The sequence below is a fragment of the Pan troglodytes genome, chromosome 3 (genome assembly GCF_028858775.2).
Source record: "Pan troglodytes isolate AG18354 chromosome 3, NHGRI_mPanTro3-v2.0_pri, whole genome shotgun sequence".
NCBI lineage: Eukaryota > Metazoa > Chordata > Mammalia > Primates > Hominidae > Pan > Pan troglodytes.
This window is the reverse complement of record NC_072401.2, coordinates 101,984,855-102,012,144: the sequence shown is the minus strand read 5'-3', so window position 1 is coordinate 102,012,144 and position 27,290 is coordinate 101,984,855. Positions and strand designations below refer to the sequence as shown.

General features: G+C 37.4%; 1 long non-coding RNA gene across 1 annotated transcript in view; it reads right to left on the bottom strand.

Moving 5' to 3' along the window:
- Nucleotides 1–1,924: 1,924 nt before the first annotated feature.
- LOC134809901 (uncharacterized) overlaps nucleotides 1,925–27,290 on the bottom strand; it is a 357,341-nt gene continuing 331,975 nt past the window's right edge. The window contains exons 3-5 of the long non-coding RNA XR_010156657.1: nucleotides 5,674–5,782; nucleotides 4,345–4,561; nucleotides 1,925–2,352 (exon numbers count right to left, since the gene is read on the bottom strand). This is a non-coding gene — a long non-coding RNA (uncharacterized LOC134809901). The remainder of the gene's footprint in view (nucleotides 2,353–4,344; nucleotides 4,562–5,673; nucleotides 5,783–27,290) is intronic.

The following is a 27,290-nucleotide window of genomic DNA, read 5'->3' as shown; positions in this document are numbered from 1 at the left end:
ATTAATAGAAGATAACTCAATGCCTGGGGGTATTGCTTATTTACACGTCTGGAAATTGTTTTTGGATAGAGACGGGAACCTCATCAGAGGCTATAGTCCATAACACATCATACATGGCCAGTCCACATGGGTGCTTGGTTCCTTGCAGCAGAGTAGTTGGGTTCTAAGGGTAAGCATTGAAAGAGAAAATAGAAGTGGAAGCTGCAGGCTATTAAGTCCAGGCTCAGAAACTGGCTCAATATTTCTTCTGCTGTAATGGATTAGTAAAACAATTACAAAGATTTTGGAATGGGCTGTAGAACTTGTATCTTAATGGAACAAGTGTAGAATAATTTGGGGGCTGTGTTTTAAAAGTGCCACAGTTCACCCTCTGGCCATATATTACTTATATTCTTTTTCCATCTAAAATACACTCACCTCCTTCTAAAACCCTCAAATGTCTCATCCATTACCTCATCAGTCTGAATTTTGAAGTCCAGGATCTTGTCATCTAAACCAGATATCAATGCAGACAAGATGGATTGTTTTATATTCTTAACATGGTTCCTTTCAATATAAAGCTATATGAACTAAAGAAACAAGGTATACGCCCCCCCCCCACATATCCAGCAAGTGCTAGTGAAAAAGACATAATTAACTGCTTTAGACAGATTCAAAAGGAGGGAAGCAGGGAATAGGTCACAGACATCAGTCAGTGGTCAATATCAATTCTGAAAACCATCTCAGTACATGTTGTCACTTTCTTGATCAGGGTCAAGTACTGCTTCCTTAAAATAATACTCTGTAGCTCATGAATTCATACCTTTTTTTTTTTTTTTGGAAGATTCTATGGGCCAGGTGTGGTGGCTCATGCTTGTAATCCCAGAACTTTGAGAGGCTGAGGTGGGAGAATTGCTTGAGCCCAGGAGTTCAAGACCAGCCTGGACAATATAGTGAGATCCCATCTCCACAAAAAAATAAAAACAAAAATAAAAATAAAATATTAACCAGGCATGGTGGTGTGCACCTGTAGTCCCAGCTACTCAAGAAGCTGAAGTGGCAAGATCACTTGATCTCAGGAAATCACAGTGAGTCATATTCATGCCACTGCACTCCAGCCTGGGTGACAGAGTGAGACACTATTGAAAAAATAAACAAACAAAAACAAAAAAAGAGAAAGGTTCTATAAACTGTCATCTTCCTGAGATCTTAACAATGGCTCTTAAATTACTGCACTGGATTTGATCTTTTCCCTAAAAATTTTGTTACTTTGAGAATCTTCTGCCATCTGGAGAGACAGGGAATAAGGAACAGTTTTCTTTCCAAATCTAGCAAGTCTTGGTTCCTATACATTTCATCTTTGATTCCTCTCTCTCTTTTTGAGTTTTATCATCAACGACAAGAATATATCAAGTGGCCCTTTCAATATTCCGCCTGGAAATCTCTTTAGCTATATGGTGAATCAGCAGACCATGCTCTGTGGGACAGTGTCTGTCATAGTTTGTTTTGTGTTGCTATGAAAGAATACCTAAGACTGGGGTAATTTATAAGGAAAAGAGGTTTATTTATTTCGTAGTTCTGCAGGCTGAGAAGTTCAAGGGCATGGCTTTGGCTTTTGGCGAGGGCTTTTGTGCTGTGTCACAATAGGGTGGGTAAGATCAAAGGGGAAGTGGAATCATGCAAAAAGGAGAAAACCTGAGGGGTATCCTGGCTTTACAACAACCCATTCCCAAGAGCAAGAACTTACTCGCTACCAAGAGAACAGCACCCAGCTATTTATTCATAAGGGATCTGCCCCCATAACACAAACACCCCTTACTAGGATCCACCTCCCAATACTGCCACACTGGGCATAAAATTTCAACATGAGTTTTCCCAGGGACAAACAAGTCATATCTAAACCATAGTTGCATCCATTCCTGTAAAAAAGTTTTATTACAACATATTCATGCCGATTTATTTATGTATTTTCTATAGCTTTTTCACACTACAATGGCATAGTTCAGAAGTTGTAACAGAAGCCCTGTGATCTCCAAGCTCAAAATATGTACTATCCAGCCCGTCAAGAAAAAGCTTGCTGACTCTTGATGAACTGATATGGATTTCATTTAGCAGTTTGATAAATTTGACAAATTTCCTGTTTTTCTCATTACCTCAGATGCCAGTGCGGTCACACATCTCACTGTTACGAAAGTTCCCTTTGCTGCAGTTTCCAATTTCATTACATTAGAGGCTTCATTGGCAGCCTTCTAGGTTTTCTTAGGCTGCTGCTTGAAGGCCTTGGAATTTCACTAACATTGTCTTTTTCTCATCATTTAGTCACAAAGCCAATTTTTGTTATGAAACAGCCAAAATCTGTCCTGGTTACTGATGCTGTATAAAAAAAATCACCCCATAAATAAGTAGCTCGATACAACAACAATCATTTATTTTGCTCATGAATCTGCAATCTGGATAAAGCTCAGTGGGGAAAACTTGTCTCTGCTTCACTTGGTATCAGCTAAGGCAGTTCAGATGGGGCTAAAGGATCCACTTCTAGGATAGTGCACTCACATCTTGCAAGTTGATGTTGGCTGTAGGTTCCTATCCAGTTGGACCCCTGCACAAAATGGCACAGGTTTTCAAACTGCATAATAGCTGGCTCTAAAGAGAGACATTCCCACAGAACTAGGTGAAGCACATCACCTTTTATAATCTAGCCTCTGAAGTCATATAGCAAAACTTCCACCATAAGCTATCATCCAAGGCAGTAGCAAGGTTTCACTCCTTTTTTCAGATAAAGTGACACGCTCCCAACCACCTAATGGTAGGAATGTCAGGAATGCATTATAGGTCGGGCCAGTGGCTCACGCTCCTAATCCCAGGACTTTGGGAGGCTAAGACAGGTGGATCACGAGGTCAGGAGTCCGAGACCAGCCTGGCCAACACAGTGAAACCCTGTCTCTACTAAAAATACAAAAAAAAAAAAAAAATTAGCTGGGCATGGTAGTGTGCACCTGTCATCCCAGCTACTCAGGAGGCTGAGGCAAGAGAATCACTTGAACCTGGGAGGTGCAGGTGGCAGTGAGTCGAGATTGTGCTACTGCACTCCAGCCTGGGTGACAGAGCTAGACTCTGTCTCCAAAAAAAAAAAAAAAAAAAAAAGCGTTGTAAGAGAAATATGTGTTATGGGAGATTGGGAGATATTGTTGTACCTATTTTCATTATCATTATTTTGGCAAATACGTCTGCCACAAACTTGAACAGATTCTTCACTAAAGAAGATATATAGAGGAATAAGCACACACACACACACACACACACAAAGGTGTTTGGCATTATTCTTAAGCAGGGAAATGCATCATTTCACAAGCATACCATTTCATAGCCATTTCACATAGTTAAAATTAAAAAGACTGATAACACCACACTAAATGCTAGCAAGGATGTGGAGCAAATGAAATTCTAGCAAACACATGCAGCTGGTGAGACCATAATATGGTACAACTGCTTTGGAAAACTACTAATTTCTCAGAAAGTTAACAGCAATTCTAAACCTAGATATTTAGCTAAGAGAAATGAAGCACTGCCCACAAAAGGCTTGTATAAGAATACTCTTTTTATAGCTGCCTTATTCATAATAGCAAAAAACTATGAACAACTCAAACGTCCATCAACAGGAGAATGAACAAACTGTGGTATATTCATACCACACTAGTCACTAGTAAAAGGCAGCAAATTATTGATATGTACAATAGTATAAGGTTAATCTCAAAAGCATTATGTCAAGGAAAAGGATCTAGATGCAAAAAAAGTATATAATGTTTGCTTCTATTTGTATTAAGTTCAGGAATAAGCAAAACTATCTATAGTGATAGAAATTAAAACAGCAGTTGCCTAGGGGCTAAAAATTAATTTGAGAGGATAAGAGAGAGATTTCTGGGGTGATGAACATGTTTTATATTTCAATCAGAGTAGCAATTATCTGATATACACAACACATTCTTCAAAAGTTATGCATTTTATTACATGTAAATTTTACCTCAGTAAAACAGTATTAAAATGCATTAATTTGTACACATATTTGTGTTTCAATATTTGTGTTATAGTAAAAAACACTTTAAAGAAAATTTGAGATTGATAATCGAGATTTCTTAAGAAAAAAATGTGCAGGGTATCTGTCCTGCCTGTGACCCTGACAACCTCTAACCCTGTTTACAGAGATATGTGGAAGCTCTTGGGTTATTCTTGGCTCTTTTGTATGACTTGAACTTGCTTTTGAACACCTACTCTCTGAACTCTGAACTCAGCTCTTCAACACCAAGTACATCCCTTGACATAGAAATCTCAGTTCACTAACATGCCACTTTTCGAACTTTAATGTACCTGAGAATCTTATCAAATTACAGATTCCAACTCAGGAATCTGGGGTGGGATCTGAGATTCTGTACTTCTAATAGCTCCTAGGTGATGCTGCAGTTGTTGGTCCATGATGGACTGCGTGTGGAGTTGCAAAACTCTGGCGCACACTGATGTTGCCTTCATCTCTCACTGTCGCTGCCCTGTGCTGTCTCAGGCAGTAATCTTCCCCAATTTCTGACACCTAAAGGAAAAATGATGTTACCACCCATGAGACCACAAGTCCAACAGAAGTGGGTTATTTAACCACTGTCCACACAGAAAGTATGTATTTCATTTCCCTGTGGAATAAACTTTTCCACTTCTGTTAATTTTCCAAGTAACTGAAATTAACTCTAATATATATTTAATATTATTTTTCTGCATCTAAGTCTTTGGAAGGCTCACTGTGCCTCCCTGAAATCTTAAACAGAGAGTACTAAGAATGATGGAATCTTTTGTTATTAACTCAGGGACATTATAAGGCAGTAATGCAGGAATGCCCTCTGGAGAGATTGAGATCTGTTTATCCCTGCCTAAGCAGGTCCTAGACTGCAGTGCTTTCTGCACTCTTGTGTGCTTTTGGAAATTGTTGTTTTCTTTATTCCCTGACAGACTCTCAGCTGTTAGCTTTTATTAGACCTCAGCCTGCCCGGCTTTACCGGGCATCATTCGCTCTTCTAATTGCCATTTCAATTCAATTAAACAAATTTAAAATGAATAACCAAGCAACGGTTCATACCTTTGTTTACAACAAAAGCGAAAAGACTGAAAGAGTCCATAGAGTTTCCTGCTTTAGGAACATGTAGGAGCTTTAGTGTCTACCTTTCACTAATTTGGTTAACTTAGTGGCCAATGTTTTTTTTTTATTACAGGATATGTTATACAATAATCTTTGTCCATGTTTGGCTTATCAACGGCTTACAACGGAATCAGCTGTGGTGCTTATTAAAATGTAAAATTCTAGGGCTTTAGCTTTACAGATGCTCGTACATTAAACCTGGGGGATTCTGCATTTAGCAAACACTTCAGGAATTCCTGTGCTCAGAAAATTCGAAAAAAAAAAAAAGAGAGAGAAAAAAACCCAACACTGTTCCTGTGTGAATGCCATTAACCTGCTGAAGATCATGCGACTTTCCTTAAGTTCTCATAAGAATTTCTCCTTTATCTTTGGTCTTCTCAATTATAGCTAGGTCTAACTTTCTATGCTGCAATAGAAAACTTGTTTGTCTCAATTAGGAAGCTTCTTATCACTTAATGACTCAAACTTTTCCATTTCTTGGGAGTGGAAAATTAGATGGAAATGTACTAACTTACATATCAGGACTCCAAGTCTGATCTGTTGACCCTCCAAACTTAAATGCTGCCTGAATAGAACATCTAAAGCTGCAAATTCACATGTCTCTCAACAAATAACAAGTTTTTCCTAAGTGAAAAAAAAACAGATATATAAGTTAAGGTCTGAATTTACGTTCATGTTGTTGATACAAAAACAATTTCTTTTGTTCAAAATATATCTCATATATATAACAATAATGCCCATCTGAATTTTTAAAATCCCTCTAAAAGTGGCTTATCATTAGTTTTTGTCTGTCTAAAGATTCATAAGACATAAAAAGAAGTCCAAGCTTTTGTCTAAGGTAGAACACAAGACAGAAAATACATGTCTAGAAAAAATTCTGGTGTAAAAAACACCCCACCTCATATCTGTACTCTAGCAAATGAGAAATGTGAAAGCAGAAAACTACATATTCCTGGTCACTACCCTCAACCTAATGTCTTGTGTTGCCTAGATATCTTAGCACATATTACCAGGCACCTGGCTGTCCCACTCTCCACAATTATTCATTCATTCAACAAGTATTTACTAAGGTAGTATGAGCCAGGCATTATGCTAGCTCCTAAGGACATCTTACTGAAAAAAAAAAAAAAAGATTAGAAGCTCTTTCCTTGAGGAGCTTTACATTCTAGTGGGAAAGACAGACAATAAGACAAAAAATGAAAGTACATATGATAGGTAATTATAAGTGCTAAGAAGAAAATAGTATAGAAGATAAGGAGATAGAAAATATTGGTAGGGCAGTTGAGTGTGGCCAGAAAAGCCTTCTCTAAGAGGCAACTTTTGAGCAAACCTGAAAGAGCTGTAGAAACCAGCCTCCTGGGTGTCTTGAGAAAGAGTCCTCTATCCCAGGCAGAGGAAGTAGTAGGTGTAACAGCACTGAGATCATGAGTGGTGTTTTCATGGAAGTTTGGAGCTGAGTAAACAAGGGGAAGAGAAGTAGACGAGCTCAAAGAGGAGGCAGATAGGGACAGAATTGAATAGTGTAGTGCCATGCAGGTCTTAATAAGAATTGTTTGGTTCTTACTGAGCAAGATGTGAAGTCATTGGTGTGTCTGAGCACAGTGATATGATCTGACTTGAATTTAACGGAATCAGTCTACTACTGTGTTGAGAATAGATTGGAGAAAGACAAGGGCAGAAGCAATATGAATGGGTGGCAGGATATTACAAGAACTTAGGCTATACATGAAATGATTTCCAATTTTTCGTACTGTTGCCAAATTCCCAAAATGCCCTTCTTCCAATTACTGTTCACTGCTAGTACAGTCCACCGCAAACTGAACATCTTCAAATCTGCAACTGCATTCAACCTCTCTTCCTTTCCTCTTATCACGATAGAATAAATTATCCTCTTTAATGAAAGATAGACAGTAAAATATACTGAGTGAGAATATTTGCTCTAGAAACAGAAGCTTGATGTATAATAATTTCTCTTCCACCTAAATTGTGTGACTTGGGAAAATTCCTTAGAAGTTTTGTGTCTCAGTTTCTTCATCTGCAACATGAAGACAACGGTAAGAATTACTTCAGAAGACGGTGTGAGGACCAAAATGAAGAAAAAATTTCCATCATTGTGAAGAGATCCTGGCACATAATTAAAGCTCAGAAAAACTAGTTTTACTTTCCACGCATGCTAGGGAGACTCTGCCTCCTCCTTACTTGAAAACCTTACCCCAGTGATAATTCTCCCCTTCTCCTGCATCTTTAACATTTCCTCCTAACTAGATTCTTCTCATCAGTAATTGGACATGCTCACCTCTTCCCTGCTTTAAGAAAAAGAAAAAAGGGCTCCCTGAATCCACCTTTTTTTACCTCAGGTTTACTATAAACTAGAAAGCCTCATACCAAGATGAAAGTGTTGATGTCTTGTTTAAGTGGGAAAAAATGAGAAAAGGAAGAATGTAAAGCAATACTAAATGAGATGTTACCAAATAGCTACCCCTTCTCATGAAAGCTCTAAGGTGTACATCAGTTGCTCAACAGATGTAATTCCTTGACATTTGCAATTTTTTCCAGGCAGGCTGCAAGAAGAAAATGTGACCCTAGTAGTCCCAGGCAGAAAGAAAGGTGAGGAAATTGATTTGCCTAACTCCCTGCTAGCTCTTGTTTTCTATTGAGCAGTGTGTAGCCCTCGAGGAGTTCACTTCTCCCCTGTTTCGAATTTTGTGGTCTGGTACTGTTGGATGCCAGATTCCACACTGGACTCTGTCAGTGTGGTTATGATTCCTCCAAGCTCAGAAATGGCAAGAGAAGCCAAAAAATTGAGGGGTGCAGCTTGTCAGCTTGGCTGCATAAAAAGTAGACACAATGGAGGGCTCGGTGTTCCCAGGGCAAGTTGAACCCAGATGTGAACCTGTGTTGGCCAAACACAATTGGTTGTCCTGCACTGGGGCCAATGGTCTGGGAGGCAGGTGGTGCCACAGGAATATGAAGAGCCACATAGTATGTACAACTAACTGATAGTACCTACAGCTGCTACAGCCCTATAGCCTTCTCAGTTTTACTACTACCTCTTCAACTCTTTTCAAGCTTCTTGAAAGGATTGTCTACATAATGTTTCTTCATCTTTATATCCTGTTAACTCTAAAATTTGCTTCCCACACTAACTCTAACCCTTTATTCCATAGCTTCCAGTACAGTGATCAATGATCTTCATGGCCCTACATCCAATAACATTTTTTAATCCTCATCTTATTTGACTTTTCAGAATCATTTGATGTAAATTGACAATTTTCTTCCCTAGGCAATCTCTGTCTTTGTCTTTCAAGACAGAAACTTCTGATTTTCCTCCTATCTTTCTGCTTGCTGTTTTCATGTATTGTCCCATACTGTGATTTTTTTAAGTGATAGGGATCCTCCAGGTTGGACTTAGTCTTTCTTTACTTCTCTCTGTACATGCTCTTCTTTGATATCTTATCTATTCCATGGCTTTAACTGCCATGTATAATCTAGAGCTGCCCCCACTAAAATCTTTGACCTCACCTTTTCTTCTGAGCCCCATTCCATCTGTTGGTAGGCTTTTTTTTTTTTTTTGAGACAGGTTCTCGCTCTGTCTCCCAGGCTGGAGTCCAGTGGCAGTGTGATCACAGCTCAATACAGTCTTGACCTCCTGGGCTCATGTGACCCTCCCATCCCAGCCTCCTGAGATAATGGAACCACAGGTGCACACCCCACACCTGGGTAATTTTAAAATAATATTTAAATAAATACAGGGTTTTGCAGGGTCTTGTATATACAGGGTTTTGCAGCCTATGTTGCCCAGGCAGGTCTAGAACTCCTGGGCTCAAGTGATCCTACTGCCTCAGCCTTCCAAAATGTTGGGATTACAGATGTCAGCTACTATGCCTGGCCTTGACAGACTATTTTTATTTGGTGTTTTTATAGACACCCCAAACTCAGCATGCTCAAACTTTAATCCATATTCTACCCCACAAAGCAGCAACTCCTGTAGTTTCTTTTTTTCATAGACAACCCTGTAACTCATTTGATCATTCACACAAGACATTTGAGAATTATCTTTGACTCCCATCCCTATCTCAGTTTCCCATCTCCTATTCATGACTGATCCACTCCAAAAGAGTTTCCATGTCCCAGAAATCCTTTCTTCATCTTTTCCTATAATTTCCAGATAAACTTCTCAAACATGTTCTCTTATTCTTGAAATCTACATTTTCTCAGGTTAGTCCTCAATCTTCTAATCATGCATCAACCCATCCCGTATGACTTTCGCTCACATCACCTGTTTGGAACAGCCTGCCATCACGCCACAACCTCCATGTGGCTAAATCCAAAGAGAAACTTAAAGGTCTCATGTTACTTAGCCTTGTAATAGCATTCGATAGTATGGGTGTCTCCGCTCTTCTTGAGACATTTTCTTTCCTTTTCTCTGTCAAGAGATTTTAACCTCATCTTTTTGGATTTTCCTTTTGTCTGTGTAGTAGATTCCTCATTCTTTACCCAGCAATTAAATGTTGGGATTACTGTTAGCCCTCCATATCTGCAGATTCCACATCTGTGGATTCAACCACACATTAAAAATATTCCACACATACAAAAGCAATATAAAGTAATAATACAATAATTAAAAATAATACAAATAAATAACAATACAGTGTAACAATGTTTTACCTAGCATTTACATTGTATTATGTATTATAAGCAATATAGAATTGAAGTATACAGGAGGATGTGCATGAGTTCTATGCAAATACTATGCCTTTTTATATCAGAGACTCGAGCATCTGTGGATTTTGGTATCCATGGAGGGGGACCTGGGATCAATTTTCTGTGAATACCAAAGGATAACTGTCTTCTATGCCCTTTTTCTCTGGGCAATTTTATCCATCCTATTACTTTAAATGACAATGTATACACAAGGTATACTAAACTTGCATCTCCAGCACATACTTTTCCACTTACTTTCAGATAGAATGCAGGTGCCTATTTGCATCTCTTCTTGAATAGCTCAAGGGAGCCTAAACCTCAACATCTGCAAAGCCAAACTTATGAGCTCCTCCTGAAACCTTGTCAGTTTTTTTGTTCTTTACCACTGTAAATGGCACTGCTATTCTCTGAATTTTGTAAGGCAGAAACTTAGCAACATTTCACTTTTCCTCAATCCTTAATTGAATCCTTCACCAAGTGCTCTCAATATTACCTTCCAAGTTTCCCCCTAATTTATTCATTTCTCTTCATATGTACTACCTTCACTCTAGTTCAAGTTTTCTATCATTTTGTGCCTGGAATTTTTCAGTATCTTTTTTCTAGACTCCCACATTTGCTCTTACCTCGGTCAAATCCATTCTCAATACAGGAGACTGGGTGATCTTGTCAAAACGCAAATCTGTTCCTATGCTCTTATCGTAGAGGCTTATATTCTTAACATAGCCCACAAACCCTTACCTCATCCTCCTCAACTTCCTTTGCAGCCTTATCTCACCCTGTGTGTCTGTCATTGCACTAACTTTCCAGACACATTGGCCTCCCTTCTGTACCTTGTCCCTTCCGTGTTACTTCTTGCCACAAGACCTTTGTGGGTTTTCTTCCTGTCTGGAGTGGTCATCCCCGTTTCCTTTCAGCCCCAGTTACTTTGACTTGTTAACTCTTGAATATCCTTCAAATTGAAATGTAATTGTCACTTTTCCAGGAAAGCCCTGACATATCTTCCTAACTGGATAAAATCTTTCACTTACACAAATTCTACTAAATCAAATTTTCAAATAATATTTTGTCATAGCATATCAAATAGAGTTTAAAATGGACAATTACTGTGCATACTTGATTAATATCTTTTTCCAGCCCCAATCCAACCAATCTTCTCATGAATATTGCCAGCCTCATGAGAAGAACTTTGCTGGTGCTCACCATTTTGTCCCTAGTGCCTAGAACAATAATGAACATATAATAGACCGTTAAGATATGCTGGATAAACAAATGAATGAAAGTATATAGAATATTCCTTAGGGGCTTCTCTCTTTTTGAAGATTTAGATATTACTGAAAACTTCAAAATATGGATGACTCGAATGTCCTCTACACAATCCCAGTGAAATTACTATACTGGTTAAAAGCTGAGCTCCAAAGTTAGGTTGCCTGTATTCAAACTGGCTTTGCCACCTAATATTTGTGATCTCTGCAAATTACTTAACCTTTCTAAACCTCCATTTCTGATAAATGAAGATAACTATACTATGGCCCACAAACTCTGTGAGGATAAGATGAAGACATGCAAGTAAGTAGCTCAGCACAGCCTGTCACATAGAAACTGCTAATTAAATGGTAGCTGTTGTAATTACTGACCTGATTTCCTCAAGCTTCCTTCCTTTTCTATTCATGGATCTTTGTGAGCTATTTGTAGTGCATCTTCTCAGTGAACTTGGTGGAAAATACACCTCTTGCACCTCTCACAAGAAATCTAGTCCCATTAAACTTATTCTCATCTTTGTAGTTTTACTGAAGATGTGTGTTTTCACAGAGAGTTGCCTAGAGTCCAAGGTAGCCTACCCTCTCTTTGGCCTTCGCTGCACTTCTTCTCTTCTCTAAACCACCAGTCTATACTTAATTGCTTTCCCCAGGCTCCCCCATGAACAGATGTCTGTGATTTACAGTCTAGTTTTCTTTCAGCAACTTCTCCCATAAGGAACAGCGTTGTTAGTTTCATTTGTTTACCTCTTTTTGCTAAGGATTATGGTAAAGAACAGTGTTTCCCTTCTCACAACATCAGCAACTCACTCCCCTGCCTAGAAGGCTTTTCTGAAATCTCTTGGCCCTTAATATAAAGCTCAAGGCAGGTTACATGACCTGGCTCATGCTAGTCTTTCTGATCTCATATTGTGCTACCACCCTCCTGCTCATTTCTCTGTAGCCACAATGACCTATTTTTCTCTGCCTTGAGTGCAATGAGATTTTGCTGTTTCAAGTCCTTCACAATTTCCCAACTCTCTCCCGTTGCCTGTTTAAGACTCAATCATCCTCTGGGTCTGGATTTAATATCTATTCCTCAGAGAAGTCTCAATTACTAGAATTGATTTCCCTTGTTATATAGTTTCATTGCATAATATACATTTCTCTAATAACTCATCACAACTGTAATTAAATAATTTTAATAATTATGTGTTTATAACTATATTTCTATATTTTAATTAAATAGTTACATATTGTTACTTAAATAAGAAAGGTGTATGTCTGCCCTGTTCATTGTTTCATACTTACTTCCTTAGAGTCCAGTTAATGAGGTCATAATCGGTATTCAACAGATATTTGCTGAATGAATGATGATTTAATCTTTACACACTATTGCAATTTTTTTGGCTTTAGTTTTTCATAGCATTCCCAAATTATTCAAAAGTCTGAAATCTATTTCTTTTTTAAATTTATTTTTATTTTTAATTTTTGTGGGACATACTAGGTATATATATTTACGGGGTGCATGAGATGTTTTGATACAGACATGCAATGTGAAATGAACATATCATGGAGAATGGGGTATCCGTTCCCTCAAGCATTTGTCCTTTGAGTTACAAATAATATAATTGCATGCCTTAAGTTATTTAAAAATGTACAATTAAGTTATTATTGACTATAGTCACTCTGTTGTGCTATCAAATAGTAGGTCTTATTCATTCTTTCTAACTGTTGTTTTGTATGTATTATTCATCCCCACCTCCCCGCAATCCCACCACTTTATTTCCCAACTTCTAGGAACTATCCTTCTACTCTCTACGTTCATCAGTTCAATTGTTTTGATTTTTAGATCCCACAAATAAGTGAGAACATGCAAGGTTTGTCTTTCTGTGTCTGGCTTATTTCACTTAATAATCTCCAATTCCATCCATGTTGTTACAAATGACTGGATTTCATTCTTTCTTATGGCTGAATAATACCACATTGTATATATGTGCCACATTTTCTTTATCCTGTCATTTGTTGATGGACACTAAGTTTGCTTCCAAATCTTAGCTCTTGTCAACAGTGCTACAAAAAACTTAGGAGTGCAGGAATCTCTTTGATACACTTATTTCCTTTCTTTTGGGTATATATCAACAGTGGGATTGCTGGATAATATCATACCTCAATTTTTAGTTTTCTGAGGAACCTCCAAACTGTTCTCCATAGTGGTTGTACTAATTTACATTCCCTTCACTGTAGTTTTTATTTGCATTTCCCTGATGATCACCTTTTCATATGTCTTTTTTCCATTTGTATGTCCTCTTTTGAGAAATGGCTATTCAAATGTTTTGCCCATTTTTTAAAAATCAGATTACTAAATTTTTTTTCCTATAGAGTTGTTTGAGCTCCTTATATGTTCTGGTTATTAATCCTTTCTCAGATGGGTAGTTCGCAAATATTTTCTCCCATTTTGTGGCTCATTTCTTCATTTTATTGGTTGTTTACTTTGCTGTGCAGAAGTTTTTTAACTTGATGTGATGCCATTTGTTCATTTTTGCTTTGGTTGGCTGTGCTTGTGGGGTACTGCTTAAGAAATTTTTTGTCCAGACCAACCAATGTCCTGGAGATTTTCCTCAATGTTTTCTTGTAGCAGTTTCATAGTTTGAGGTCTTAGATTTGTCTTTAGTCCATTTTGATTTGATTTTGTAAATGGTGATAGAAAAAGGTCAAGTTTCATTCTTTGTATCTGTATATCCAGTTTTCCCAACATCATTTATTGAGGAGACAGTATTTTCTCCAGTGTATGTTCTTGGCACCTTCATCAAAAATGAGCTCACATTAGGTGTGTGGATTTGTTTATGGGTTCTCTATTCTGTTCCATTGGTCTACATGTCTGTTTTTATGCCAGTACCATGCTGTTTTGGTTACTATAGCTCTGTAGTATAATTTGAAGTCAGGTAGTATGATTCCTCCAGTTTAGTTCTTTTTGCTTAGGAGAACTTTGGCTATTCTGGGTCTTCTGTGGTTTCACATAAATTTTAGGACTTTTTTTTCTATTTCTGTGAAGAATGTCATTGGTATTTTTACAGGGATTGCATTGAATTTGTAGATTGCTTTGGGTAGTATAGATATTTTAACAATATTGATTTTTCCAATCCACAAACATGGAATATTTTTCCATTTTTTGGTGTCCTCTTCAATTTCTTTCATCAGTGTTTCACAGTTTTCATTATGGTGATCTTTCACTCCTTGGTTAATTCCTAAGTATTTAATTTTATATGTGGCTATTGTAAATGGGATTACTTTGTTATTTCATTTTCACGTTGTACACTGTTGGCATTTAAAAATGATACTGATTTTTGTATGTTGATTTTGCATCCTACAACTTTACTAAATTTGTTATCAGTTTTAATAGTTTTCTTGCAGAGTCTTTAGGTTTTTTCAAATATAAGATTATATTTGAACCCCCTCAGTGTCCTACCCCTCTGTGGCCATGCTGGTACCTAAGGTGCTAGACAAAATTTCCTTTACTTTTCCCTCTGCTTTTCTCAAGCAGAATGAGTTTTGCCCTGTAGCCAACCCAGTGGGTAATGTGCTGAGTCTCACCTGAAGACAGCAAGTCTCAGAGGCTCATCCAAGGCCCTTGATGTACTACCTGGGTATCACTGCTGGTTATTCAGGGTACAAGGACTCTTCAATTAGCAGGTAATGACTGCTGCAGACACTGTGTCCTTTCCTTCAAAGCAGTAGGCTCCTTTCTGGCCCAAGGTGTGTCTAGAAATGTCATCTGAGACCTAGAGGGCCTGGAATGGAGGCCTCATGACTTTTATCAGTGTCCTGTCTTGCTGTGGCTGAGCTGGTATCCAAGATGCAAGACAAAGTCCTCCCCACTCTTTCCTTTTCTCTCTTCAAGCAGAAGGAAGAGGTCTTTTCTGAAGCCATGAGCTGTGCAGCCTGGGGGTAGACGAGGAGAGATGGCAGCACTCCCTTGGCTGCCATAGCTGTTGTCTCAGTATGTTGCATGTCCCGCCAGTCTCCTGTCTTTGGGCCTCGTTCAGCACTAGGACCCAACTAAGATTTGCAGTCCTTATGGCCTAGACTGCCTTTCAAATTTACTTGAAGACAGAGAGTGCTGTAGCCCTCTGTGGCAAGGTTTGTAGGTACTCAAGTTCTAACTGCTGGGATTCATGATTCTCCTCTAGCTAGGGCTGGTTTAAATGTTCCCTCTGTGCGTGGGCATCAGTTGAGTTTGGTCTGCTTTTCCTTTTTGCTCCAACAGAACGGCACTGAGTTCAATGCCTCACAATTGCCGCGTTATCCCTCCCCCAGTGCCCAGAGAAGCTCTCTGCACCATGCCACTGTTGTTGCCTTGGCTGGAGAAGGGGTGGCATTTGAAATTCAGGAGTGTTTTTTCCATTTTTTCAGTGAATCTTTCAGCAATATGAAGTTATAAAACCAGGTACTACGAGGGCTCATCTGATTTTTGGTTCTTAGGAAGGTGTTTTTTTTCTGTGTTGATAGTTGTTAAATTGGTGGCTTTGTGGCAGGGGACGAGAGGGGGTAGGGAGGGAATGCTTGGTGTAGCCTTCTATTCTGCCATCTTGCTCCACCTCTCCATCTATTTCTTAAGCCCTGAGTTTAATTTGGGATGCTGAACTTGAATCCATTGTTATTATAGTCCTGCTGTCTCTTGTCAGAGTGCTGGAGAGGGCATAGGAGTGGACCAAGGGCAAAGAGGCTGGTACAGAGCCTGACACTGACCTGCTTAGCTTCCAAGACTTCAGTGTGAATATCGAACTAAATGAGAACTTTTCAAGTTTCTTTTACTGTAAAAGCACCCAGCCAAACGACTTCTCTTTGTTTTATAGATAGTGTACAAAAAAATAAAATCATCATTAGTTTTGTAGATTTACTTATATGATTTATTCATCTGATCAAGAGGTTTCTTTTCTATGGTTTTCCCAGAGAGAACTGAACGTATTTTTCCTGAGTGGTTTTGAGTTGTTTTACTAGTTAGCGTCTGCAGCATAAATAATCAGAGACAACTTCTCAGGAATATAAGAGGAGTTTAAAGATTGTTCTCAGACACACAAAGCAGATAAACATTGTTTAGAGACATAGGGTCTTGAGAAGAGCGTACTTTCCCAGTTGATTTGGTGTCAATAAAACAGAAGTATTTGCCTTTTTGAAGAAACAAGAAAATAAAACCCACTTCAGACTTCTCTTTGTAAGGGTGATTGATCTCCTATGTAAATTATAATGTTGAATGTTGCGAATGTCTGTTCTGTTCTCTAAAGTACGAAAAGACTAGACAGGTTCTGTATTTGTGTGTGTTGTATGTGCCTGTGTGTGTAAGAGAGAATGAAAGATTGAGAGGCAGAGACTTGATATGGTTTAATGCTACTCTATACAGTTTTGGTGACTTTTGTTCAGAGCCACATTAAATTTCATTTGAATATTTTAGACATTTTAATATACTCTACTTAGCCCTCCTAGGAAGGACAAAAAAAAAGAATTTTTGGGGCCTGAAGCTTATAAAATGTGATGGTCATTTTTCATGGAAAAGACATAGGGTATAAAAGTAATCATTCATGTAGAACAAGAGAAAATAGCACAGCAAATCACATATTTTAAATGCCCACAAAGGTCATACAAACATCCTTCTCTAATTTATTTTCTGCTTGTTTTGGCTTTGTAATATTTGATCACTATTTCACATGACAAAGATTTTGTAAAACCACTTTCTACCACTTTTATAAAACTTTCTCTTTTCTACAGGGAAAAGAGAAAGTCTTTCTCAAGATGGAGTAAACAAAATTTGAGTTACATTACATGCAGTTGGAATGTTGAAACTTACTTCTTCATACACATGTATGCTTGCTTTTTGTACTACTGACAAGAAATAGAGGCAACATGATAAATTCTGTTTCTCATTAGTTTCATCAAAAATGAAAAAAATTACATTGCATTGCATACTTGAATATATGGCATTTTTAAGTGTTTTCCTGACAAAAGAGAACAAAGGAAGCCACATGCTCTGCTTATAAGTTGATGAAACCAATGATTAGAAGAATTATCCACAAACTAGCATATGATTCTATACATTTCAAACTTTTTTTTGCTTCCACAGCCCATAGAATCCCAGTACCAACAACCGTAAAACACATTTATATTACAATCAGACAACTGGTCTTACTCATTTACACACAAAGCAAGTGCTGTCAGTGCAGTAAGAAGTAGACATGTCCCTGAAAGTGCTAGTAGTACACTGTAACAGTTAGCCATAACTTAATGAGACATAGAGGTGACTATATACTACATAATTTTATACCACCAAATCCTAACTAAATTTCCCAACTCAATTTCCCCTTAGCCATATCCCCATAATATCCACTTCTTATGCTACCCAGCAGAAGAATGGCGACAGTGGAGAAAGAGAAAGTAATCTTAACTGATTTCGTTAAAGGCATCTTCATTTTGCAAATCTTACAGAAAAAAAATAAAAACAATGTATGACTCCATGAATACATTGCTAGGTCCCACCAGATGACCTCAGAATGAGCAAATGCAAGTGAAAGACTCAAGCCTAAATTTCATGAGCTTTGTGGTAATTCTGTCTTTGCCCCCCAGATCTGCCTCTGGTGAAGTCTCATCCATTGATGTATGTTTTTTTCTTACAGAATTTACACTAGGAGAGGCCACTGTGGTGGAGAGGGAGTCTGGCTTCCATTAGAGTGAACCTCTTAAAAAGCCATTAGTCTGAGCCTCGTATTTTGTCTCCTAGATCTTTTGTCTATTGGAAGGTCAAGGGGAAAGTGAATTTATACTTGGTTATAGCAGGTGCTTTTATTTTTCATTATGTTCATCATGAAAAAATTCATTGAAGGGGATGGACTCTAATATTCTTTTTGGGAATTTAGGTTATTTTCTGAGCACAAAATGATAGCTAGCATAAGAACATGTCTGAAAAAATGCAAAAGAATGTATTTCAGTAAGCTATGAGTCTTTTTCATATCCTCAATGATAATGTCTCCCTAATGTTTGTGTTTCTGTTCTATATGTAATCCTTGTCCTCCAGACATCTCAGATTATTGTAATCATCAGTAAATAACTTCATTCTGTAACACAACTGCTAATGTCAACCTCAAGGCTAACTATGAACAAGTTCCCCAAAGCACATATTTTCCCCAAAGCACATATTTTACTGCATCAACTCTGGGCTTAGCAAAATAGCTGTTTGTAGTTGGTGAGGCTTTGTTTTCTCTATCAAATAAAATCACTAAGCCAGCATATAAGCAAACAGAAATATTCCCCTTTATTTTATCTTCATTGACATTTTGACACTTCCCAATGAGATAGAAAAGATGTATGCAGGGCAAGGCTGAAGTCCAAGAGGGATGAACCTCTTTATTTTGGATCAGATCTCGAATGTCCAACATGGGTTGAAATATCTTCAGGAAAACCATGTTGATTCTCATCAAGTGCAAAGTGTTTCATTCCCTTAGCTGTTGATTGACAAGTCTCGGGTTCTACATAGAATTCTCACTCAGTAAACAGTAGGGAAAACAAATAAAAGAAATGAAATACACATTACACACACACACACACATACACACACACACAAACTATAGCTGTGCTTCCACAACCTTAGCATGCATAGGAATTATCTGAGTGAGCCTCTAAATAATATAAATTTTTGGACCTATTTTTTTAGATTTTGACTGTCTAGTCCATACTTAAAACCTATGCTTATTCTTTAACAAGCATTCATGGTGATTTTTATGTTTGTGATTCACCGCCACACTTAGAAAATCACTCTGCTGCAGTATTTTCAAGCTTATATTTACAAACTAGGACTCTTTTGATGGCTATTACTCAGTCAGTACCACATCAGCTTAGAGACCAATACATTAATCAGTCCTAACATATAGGCAGTAAGTGTTTTCCTTCTTGCTTTCCACATCTAAAAGTTCTTTCTAGTTTTTATTTTTTTGTTTTGTTTTGTTTCTAGTGTTATAATCCATTTAAATTTTTAAAAATACTGAAGTAAGATATTTTTTCAGATGCTAACATGGAATATTAGAATAAGAAATTGGTGTGTATAAATTTTGCTGTTTTAAATGACTGTCAGACATCCTTCTAAATCACACAGTTATAATTTTTCTCTTTTCTTGACTTCTCCTCAATATACTATAAATCGTCCTCCAAAAATCACACTCAAGAGCAAGCAAGCAATCAGTGGAACAAAACAGCCATGAAGATCAACTGTGTTCAGCCAATTGTGGAAATTTGGTATAAATTAAAACACCATTAAAACAGTTCTCAGAAATTCACAGCTAACTAGTTCAACATCAATATCAGTTACAGACGTTCTAGGATCTAATCTTGGAAGTGCAGAACGAGAAGTCTACAAAGAGAAATTTTTGGACAAAGTACCTGATTGTATTGTAAGAGTAGTGTACTCACTGCATGGAGCCATGGTTATTGTAAGAATGTTGTAACTGTTATTTGTCATTCCTTACAACATGAAACAAGCTCCCACTAAATATATCTGTAAGTGTTAACAAGAGTATGAAATAAAACCCATCATTCTTTAGAAATAAAAGATTTAACAAGTCAGAATTTTAATGGAATGGCATTTAAAGAAACAAAATAAACATTAATCACTGGGAGACTATCAATGTTTATAAAAACAAAAAAAAGGAATACTAAGGAAAAATATAAATTTTTCATTAAATTTCAGAAATTAGGGCTTAGCAAGCCCTCCTTGACCTTTATGATAATTACTTTGGGATTCCGTTTCAAGATGGCCGAATAGGAACAGCTCTGGACTTTGGCTCCCAGCACGATCAACACAGAAGATGGGTGATTTCTACATTTCAAACTGAGCCTCCGCTGGTGATACCCAGGCAAACAGGGTCTGGAGTGGACCTCCAGCAAACTCTGACAGACTTGCAGCTGAGGGACCTAACTGTTAGAAGGAAAACTAACAAACAGAAAGGAATAGCATCAACACCAACAAAAAGGACGACCACACCAAAACCCCATCTGTAGGTCACCAACGTCAAAGACCAAAGGTACATAAAACCACAAAGATAGGGAGAAACCAGAGCAGAAAAGCTGAAAATTCTAAAAACCACAGAGCCTCTTTTCCTCCAAAGGATCACAGCTACTCACCAGCAACAGAATAAAGCTGGATGGAGAATGACTTTGATGAGCTGACAGAAGTAGGCTTCAGAAGGTCGGTAATAACAAACGTCTCTGAGCTAAAGGAGGATGTTGGAACCCATTGCAAGGAAGCTAAAAACCTTGAAAAAAGATTAGACGAATGGCTAACTAGAATAAACATGTAGAGAAGACCTTAAGTGATCTGATGGAGCTGAAAACCACGGCACGAGAACTACGTGACACATGCACAAGCTTCAATAGCTGATTTGATCAATTGGAAGAAAGAGTATCAGTGATTGAAGATCAAATTAATAAAATAAAATGAGAAGTTTAGAGAAAAAAGAGTAAAAAGAAATGAACAAAGCCCCCAAGAAAGATGGGACAATGTGAAAAGACCAAATCTACATTTGATTGGTGTACCTGAAAGTGATGGGGAGAATGGAACCAAGTTGGAAAACACTCCGCAGGATATTATCCAGGAGAATTTCCCCAACCTAGCAAAGCAGTCCAACATTCAAATTCAGGAAATAGAGAGAGCACCACAAAAATACTCCTTGAGAAGAGCAACCCCAAGACAAATAATTGTCAGATTCACCAAGGTTGAAATGAAGGAAAAAAATTGTTAAGGGCAGCCAGAGAGAAAGGTTGGGTTACCCACAAAGGGAAGCCCAGCAGACTAACAGCAGATCTCTCAGCAGAAACTCTGCAAGCCAGAAGAGAGTGGGGGCCAATATTCAACATTCTTAAAGAAAAGAATTTTCTACCCAGAATTTTATATCCAGCCAAACTGAGCTTCATAAGTGAAGGAGAAATAAAATCCTTTACAGACAAGCAAATGATGAGAGATTTTGTTAACATCAGGCCTGCCTTACAAGAGCTCCTGAAGGAAGCACTAAACATGGAAAGGAACAACCAGTACCAGCCACTGAAAAAACATGCCAAATTGTAAAGACCATCAATGCTAGGAAGAAACTGCATCAACTAATGAGCAAAATAACCAGCTAACATCATAATGACAGGATCAAATTCATACATAACAATATTAACCTTAAATGTAAATGGGCTAAATTACCCAAATAAAAGACACAGACTGGCAAATTGGATAAAGAGACAAGACCCATCAGTGTGCTGTATTTAGGAGACCCATCTCATGTGCAGAGACACACATAGGCTCAAAATAAAGGGATGGAGGAAGATCTACGAAGGAAATGGAAAGCAAAAAAAAAAAAAAAAAAAAAAAAAGGAGTTGCAATCTTAGTTTCTGATAAAACTGACTTTAAACCAACAAAGATCAAAAGAGACAAAGAAGGCCACTACATAATGGTAAAGGGATCAATTCAACAAGAAGATATAACTATCCTAAATATATATATGCACCCAATACAGGAGCACCCAGATTCATAAAGCAAGTCCTTAGAGACTTAGACTCCCACACAATAATAATGTGACACTTTAATACCCCACTGTCAATATTAGACAGATCAATGAGACAGGATGTTAACAAGGATATCCAGGACTGGAACTCAGATCTGCACCAAGCTGACCTAATAGACATCTACAGAACTCTCCACCCCAAATCAACAGAATATACATTCTTCTCAGCACCATACTGCACTTATTCCAAAATTGACCACATAGTTGGAAGTAAAGCACGCTTCAGCAAATGTAAAAGAACAAAAATCACAACAAACTGTCTCTCACAGCACAGTGCAATCAAATTAGAACTCAGGATTAAGAAACTCACTCAAAACCGCTCAACTACATGGAAACTGAACAACCTGCTCCTGAATGACTACGAGGTAAATAACAAAATAAAGACAGAAATAAAGATGTTCTTTGAAACCAATGAGAACAAAGACACAACATACCAGAATCTCTGGGACACATTTAAAACAGTGTGTAAAGGGAAATTTATAGCACAAATGCCCACAGGAGAAAGCAGGAAAGATCTAAAATCAACACCCTAACATCACAATTAAAAGAACTAGAGAAGCAAGGGCAAACAAATTCAAAAGCTAGCAGAAGGCAAGAAATAACTAAGAACAGAGCAGAACTGAACAAGATAGAGACACAAAAAACCCTTCAAAAAATCAGTGAATCCAGGTGCTGGTTTATTTATTTATGCAGCCAACAGACACATGAAAAAATGCTCATCATCACTGGTCATCAGAGAAATGCAAATGAAATCCACAATGAGATACCATCTCACACCAGTTAGAATGGCGATCCTTAAAAGGTCAGGAAACAATGGATGCTGGAGAGGATGTGGAGAAATAGGAAGGCTTTTACACTGTTTGTGGGAGTGTAAACTAGTTCAACCATTGTGGAAGACAGTGTGGCGATTCCTCAAGGATCTAGAACTTGAAATACCATTTGAACCAGTGATCCCATTACTGGGTATATACCCAAAGGATTATAAATCATGCTACTATAAAGACACATGCACATGTATGTTTATTGCGCACTATTCACAATAGCAAAAACTTGGAACCAACCCAAATGTCCATCAACGAAAGACTGGATTAAGAAAATGTGGCACATATGCATGATGGAATTCTATGCAGCCATAAAAAAGGATGAGTTCATGTCCTTTGCAGGGACATGGATGCAGCTGGAAACCATCATTCTGAGCAAACTATCACAAGGACAGAAAACCAAACACCACATGTTCTCACTCATAGGTGGGAACTGAACAATGAGAACACTTGGACACTGGGCAGAGAACATCACACCCTGGGTTCTGTCGTGGGGTGGGGGGAGGGTGGAGGGATAGCATTAGGAGAAATATCTAATGTAAATGACGAGTTAATGGGTGCAGCAAACCAACATGGCACATGTATACCTAAGTAACAGAACTGCATGTTGTGCATATGTACCCTAGATCTTAAAGTATAATAATAAAAAATAAATATATAAAATACTTATTTTGGGAAAAAATGAAGAAAAGAGAGCAATGTGTTCTATACAATACCGTAGATAATGAAATTTAGAAATTTCTTTTTGTGACAGAAGCAACAAGAACAACAGCAACAACAACAAAAATAGAGATGCCATCCAGTGACATATAAAGACGGATTCCATAGAGAGATGACTTGGTTGGGTCACAATGGATCAGAGTCTAGCTTTCAATTTAATAAGATCAGAAACTCAGATTTATCAGCTGTGGAGTATTAAACAAAACTAGTTATATTCAGAAGAGACTGGTTGTATAGAAACACAAATTTTAACTTATTAATTTAAACAGCATAATTACTGCTAAGGTGATGGATCAGCAGGCTATTTTTTCAAGAGGAGAATTCTACTTGGGTAGCAAACTTATAATTAGGAATTTTTTTGACAGCATGAAATAAAACATGGTATTAGAATTAAACTTATTGGACAAAATGCCTTTATAATGGAATCACACCTTGATCACTGTGTCTCAAACTTGAACATTCACAAAAATATCTCAAATAGAAAGAAAAAGCTTTTCCTAAAAGTTTTTAGAAAAACACTGAGAATGCAACCATTTTCCTTCAAGAGTTAGAGGTATTTTATTCTTGTTCTATAAATCAGGATGCAAATATAATAAGATTCAAAAGGGAATTTATGAATGATAATTACAGGCAATTTGGAATGTTTGGAATTTAGGGCTCAAATCATAAGAAATAATTTTCTCTCCCATAGCCTGGACTCATTTCCATTTGAAAAGATCAAGCCAGGTTTAATTAGTTATGAGTTGGCCATATAAATAACATTTATAATTTCATATAAACTGGTAAAAATTATGTAAAAGTGAATTTCTGAAATATTGTCACTGCTTTTAAAAATCTGAATATACTGATGTTAAGAAGGCTTGATAGGAGTCAATTAGGAACACTTAAAGAATCCTAAAGTGAATGCCTTCTGCATGGATGTCAGCAGTGAAGACCAAGAAATGCTGCTGCTACCTTTTAAATAGTCAGAAGCACACTTAAAAATACATATATATACACATATATATTTATTATGTATAAAAGTATATATACATAATATATACACATATATATTTATTATGTATAAAAGTATATATACATAATATATATATATTTTTGTGTGCGTATATATATATACACATTTTATAATGGTCTAAGTCAGTAATTATTAACTAAGGGTGACCATCAGAATCACTGGTGGATTTTTTTTCTCATATACGTGCCTGGCCTCTACTCTGTACTTTCTAAATAGAAATTTCATGGGTGAGGCTTAAACATACATGTTTTTGAAAAGCTCCATGGGGTAATTCTGATACTAAGATTTGAGGTTAAACATGGGCAAAACTGCCAGTGTTATAGTGTTAGGACAGGATATCAGAATTCAAAACCTAATGGGACAGGAAATTTGGATTCTATGATTGGAAATGTGCTCAGATGCAGCACTCATCTGCTTGTGAAAGCCATTACTATGTCATTTCCTCTGACCAAAGGCTGGATTTGAAAGAATGGGTTGGGTTGGGTCCCAGCTTTGTTGTTCATCCAAGATGTTTTTATGTTTAGTTATATATAAGGGATGGGAAATTACTAAGCCAGTGCTAGTTTAATAAAGTTGAAAACATTTGTAAATAGCTTTATTTGGTGATGAAATGAAAATAATTTATTTCGAGAAGTTGGATGGAAAATCAATTTGCATTTTACTAAAATTGTTTGCATTCTAGCAAGGCAGGGAATTTGATAATGGCCATGTTTTTAATTATTAACACCCTGTTTCTAAGTTCCTGAGATTTCAGCCCAGCCCAAGAATCAAGACAGAGATGGCAAGATCTGAACCTGAGGGGGGATTGAAAACAAAAGCCTGGATGTGAAACAGAAGTTAAAAGCCAAAAAGTGATCCCTGAGCTTTCAACTGGGTCAGTGAGGCTGCAATTACATTTTATTGCTAAATGGAGCAGGTGATTGGGGGAAAGTTAGTAGAAAACAGAACCCAGTAAGATCTTCCATAAGGTTGAGGTCAGAGCTGAGAAGTTAATCTATTTTATTTAAAAAGTTAATTATTTTGTGTCAGGCTAAAACTAGGGGGATAAATGACTGAGACAAACTTCTGTCATTGAAAAATTTACTATCTAGTGTGGAAGGCTGATAATGTCGGAAAAGTGTGACCAATTCAGTCTTAATTTCATCAATTAAGATTTTTGACCGGGCGCAGTGGTCCCGTCTGTAATCCTAGCACTTTGGGAGGCAGAAGGTGGGAGGATCACCTGAAGTGAGGAGTTTGAGACCAGCCTGGCTAACATGGTGAAACTCTGTTTCTACTAAAAATACAAAAAATTAACTGCGCATGGTGATGCATGCCTGTAATCTCAGGTACTCAGGAGGCTGAGGCAGGAGAACCACTTGAACTCGGGAGGCAGAGGTTGCAGTGAGCTGAGATCGTGCCATTGCACTCCAGCTTGGGCAACAAGAGAGAAACTCCGTCTCGAAAACATTTTCAAGAGAAGGTAATAAGAACTTTTACTGGTCAGGATAGGCTATGCTATGCTTCAATAACAAAATAAACTTGAAATCTCTAGGGTTTTTATAATTTTTGGTTTTATATTTAAGTCTTTAATCCATCTTGAGGTAATTTTTGTATAAAATGTAAGGAAGGGGTCCAGTTTCAGTTTTCTGCATATGGCTAGCCAGTTTTCCCAGCACCATTTTTTAAATAGGGAATCCTTTCCCCCATGCTTTTTTTTTTTGTCAGGTTTGTCTAAGATCAGATGATTGTAGATGTGCAGTCTTATTTCTGAGATCTCTATTCTTTTCCATTGGTCTATGCATGTGTTTTTATACCACTACCATGCTGTTTAGGTTACTGTAGCCTTGTGGTATAGTTTGAAGTCAGGTAGTTTGATGCCTCAAGCTTATCAGAATAAATGGCTAATGTATGAGGGGCTTAATACCTAGGTGATAAGTTGATAGGTGCAGCAAACCACCATGGCACACGTTTACCTAGGCAACAAACCTGCACATCCTGGACATGTATCCTGGAACTTAAAATTAAATTAAATTAAATTAAAAAATAAATCTCAGTGGCCTAATTCAATAAATGTTTATGTGTTGCTCATCCAAATTACAGTAGATTTGTGTTCAGGGTTGGAGAGCTTTCCTCTACAGTCACTCAGGGACTCAGAGTGCACCATCGGGAATACAGGATATCAAAGGTCACATGAACAAGAAATAGAAAACATAAAGTACGCATATCTGCTCTTCTATGTATTGTACTATAAGTGACACATGTAATTTTGCTTAAAGCCCCTGCCAGAACTAGTCACATGGGCCTACCTAATACAGATAATTAGTCATTCAGTAAGCAGTAGAAATCTTCGCCACAGATGTAAGTCAGTTTTGACAACAGTATTGGGGAAAAGGTGTAGAACATTATCATTTGTGAAATGTCTCCACAGGAGAGCAGAACGTTGATGTGAGATACAGTACCCAAAGACAACATCAAACTAAACTACCAATAGGTAGAGGCCATTCTGAAGGGTATAGGCTGGGCTAAAAGAATCCTAGAAGAGAGTAACTAAAGAGGATTGGGAATGAAATATAGGCAAAGAGCAAGAAGCAGTTTCTTGAATCCCTGAGGATTAGTCCAGGAGCCATTAGTAAGGTAACTCCTTCACTGAGTTATGTGTAGGAAGGGTTTGTTATGAGGAATAAACCAGTGCAGACACTCCATTTCTATTATAACTTAAAATTTACATGTTTCTATGAATACCAGAACACTTGAAAATACCAGAATACTCTTTTCGTTTGCAAAAAAGAAAAAAAATACATTTTTTAAACAATTAACTTCATCTTTCATTGCTCTGGAAGTTAGGAAGTGAAAAAGAAATATATCGTACTTTTAAGTTGATTCAGATCTGGTCCTGTGAAAGTTTCCTTTGATTATTACACAGAGCCAGACAATGCAAAAGGGGACTTGGCAAACTGAAAACAAGAACTGAATGGGTAGACAAAAGGATTATTTAAAATATAATCATAGATAAATTAATCAAGCTAGACAGAAGATGCATATGGTAGAACATGAATTGCATTTAG